Genomic DNA, 3003 nt, shown 5'->3' on the forward strand with positions numbered 1-3003 from the left:
GTGCCTGTAGTCCCAACTACTTGGGAGGCTGAGGCAGGAGACTCACTTGAGCCCAGGAGTTGGAAGTTGCTGTGAGCATGATGCCCCACGGCACTCTACCCAGGGGGACAGCTTGAGGCTCCGTCTCAAAAAAAAAAAGTAAAATTTAGACAAATAATACATAAAATTCTCCTTGTTTAGAAAAAGGGGAGGAATATTATAGATAAGGACAAACCCCTTCAAACCCTTCTTAAATCCATGTCCTTCGTCATCCCAGCAGCAACCTGAGGACCTAAGCTTTAGAAACCCTTTAGCCTTCTTTCAACAGACTTACCTTAATGACCAGACTCACCTGTAAAATGAAAACTGCATCTTAGTTATTTCAGAGCTTGTCTACGGTAATATAAAAGGCATTCCTTTTTGTCTTACTCTATTTTCTATTGCTTGTAACAAAATACCCCAAACCGAGCGATTAATAAAGAAAGGAATTTCTTATAGTTTTGGAATAACTATAATTCCTAAGGCCAACCACAATGCCTTCTAGTTTTGGAGGCAGAAGTCCAAGGTCGAGGGCTCCACGTGGCGAGGGACAGTCAGGGCTGAGTGCTAGCTAGCTCTGGGTGCTCTTCCTCTTTTTTTTTTTTTTTTTTTTTTTTTAGATAGAGTCTCACTTTGTCACCCTTGGTAGAGTGCCATGGCATCACAGCTCACAACATCTTCAAACTCTTGGGTTTAAGCAATTTTCTTGCCTCAGCCTCCCAAATAGCTGGGACTACAGATGCCAACCACAACGCCCATCTATTTTTAGAGACGAGGTCTCCCTCTTGCTCAGGTTGGTCTCCAGCTCGTGAGTTCAGGCCATCCCCCCACCTCGGCCTCCCAGAGTGCTGGGATTATGTGGTTGAGCCACCTCCCTCAGCCCTCGTCCTTTTTTATAAAGTCACCAGTTCCCCTCCCTGGGTAACTCATTAGCTCATTAACCCATTAATTCATGAATAGATTAAGTCATTCTATGAGGGCTCTGCCCTGTTAAATGCCCTGTCTCTCAATACTGCCCCACTGGAGATTAAGTCTGAATGTGAGTTTTTTATCATTATTATTTTTTGAGACAGAGCCTCAAGCTATCACCCTGGGTAGAATGCCATGGCATCACAGCTTACAGCAACCTCCCAATCCTGGGCTTAAGCGAGTCTCCTGCCTCCACCTCCCAAGTAGCTGGGACTACAGGTGCCCACCATGACGCCTGGCTAGTTTTTGGTTGCAGCCGTCGTTGTTTGGCAGGCCCAGGCTGGATTTGAACCCGCCAGCTCAGGTGTATGTGGCTGGTGCCTTAGCCACTTGAGCCACCGCTGCCCAGCCATGAACATGACTTTTAGAGGGGACATTTGAACCACAGCTCACATAGGAAATACATCAAAAGTAAAATTAGATAAAAATTTGAACATGGTGCTTACTTTGGCAGCACATATACTAAAATTGGAACGATACAGAGAAGATTAGCGTGGCCTTTGTGCAAGGATGACATGCGAATTCGTGAAGTGTTCCATATTTGGGGGAGCATTTGACCATGATCATCTAGCATGGGAATAATCAATTCGCTGGAGAAATATATAGACATTTCCAGGCCTTTCCATGGCTTGAAAGACAGCTTCATACTTTAGTCTGATGGCCACTGATTATACATTTATACCCCCTAAAAAAACCTACTAACCTATCTAGTTTTAAGGTACCATTATACAAAAGAGAGGATGTCCATAGTTAGGAAATGGATAGTCCAGGTAAATCCACCTTTCTGAATTAAGAAACTGATATTCTGGTGTATAAACCAGTCCCTTTAATTGCGTAAACAGCTCAATCCATGCAGTTTTCCTATTTTCTAATTCTGCAATTCTATCTCCAGGGCTTTCAATCTGAGTAATAGAAGATACTTAGAACATCTGTTGAATGAATGGATGGCAAAAGCATCACTGTCGTTTTGTTAGGTTAAATTTTTGAATATATGAATCGGCTTGGCGCATGTAGCTCAGCGGCTAGTGCGCTAGCTATATACACAGATCTGGCAGGTTCAAATCCAGCCTAGGCCTGCCAAACGACGATGACTACAACCAAAAAATAGACGGGCACTGTGGTGGGCACCTGTAGTCCCAGCTACTTGGGAGGCTGAGGCAGGAGAACTGCTTAAGCCTTAGAGTTGAAGGTTACTGTGAGCTGTGACGCCACGGCGCTAGGGCAACATATTGAGACTCTGTCTCAAGAAAAAAAAAGTTGGGAATCATTTTCTTCCTTACAGTACTGCTGTGTAAATGATTTCTTCCCACAGAGGGATGCTGGCCTACAGCTTGAGGTAGAGGGAATCACATCCAAGACAGATTGCAAATGAGAAAAGAAGAGAAGCTTTATCTAAGGAATGGAAGTCCTTTTAAATGATCAGGCTCAGAAAGACATTAACACAATTAGACGGCAGTCACATCCCACTCCGCTCTGAGCTGCCTCATCTCCTGAAACTGTTTGCTGTTGCCACCGGCAGCAATAAATTGACGGGATAATGCCATGATGCACACTGCAACCCACACCCTACAGCTAAACGTTTAGGCAATCATTAATCCACGTTGTTTCTGTAAGCCTATGAGAATTCCTGACAAACAACTCTGTAACAGGCCACTCCTTGTTCCCTTTTTTGCCTTTAAAATCCTGCTTGTAGCAAAGGCCAAACTGAGCTTGTATCCAAGGCAGCTGTCCTTACTTTGACTTAAGAAATCTCTTTAAATCATATTTTGTGCTTCAGCCTCTTCTTTTCAGATAGATGCACACATCTCATTCATTTATTCACCATTCAATAAAAAATCGCTAAATGCTTATTAACTGTGATGCTAAGGTCCAGGGAATACAATAATAATAATGATAATTATTATTATAAAAGACCATGGTGGGCTCAGCGCCTATAGCTCAACCGGCTAAGGCGCCAGCCATGTACACCTAAGGTGGCGGGTTCAAATCCCCAGCCCGGACCCGCCAAACAACAAT

At 43.8% G+C, this 3003-nt stretch overlaps 1 non-coding gene across 1 annotated transcript; it reads left to right on the forward strand.

Moving 5' to 3' along the window:
- The first annotated feature begins 1425 nt into the window (after positions 1 to 1425).
- Positions 1426 to 1532, forward strand: LOC111727823. Its single transcript, XR_002775280.1, has one exon. It is a non-coding gene; the product is annotated as a U6 spliceosomal RNA (small nuclear RNA).
- The last annotated feature ends 1471 nt before the right edge of the window (positions 1533 to 3003 follow it).

This window comes from Otolemur garnettii, unplaced genomic scaffold (genome assembly GCF_000181295.1).
Source record: "Otolemur garnettii isolate 467f Iridium unplaced genomic scaffold, OtoGar3 scaffold00125, whole genome shotgun sequence".
NCBI classification, from domain to species: domain Eukaryota; kingdom Metazoa; phylum Chordata; class Mammalia; order Primates; family Galagidae; genus Otolemur; species Otolemur garnettii.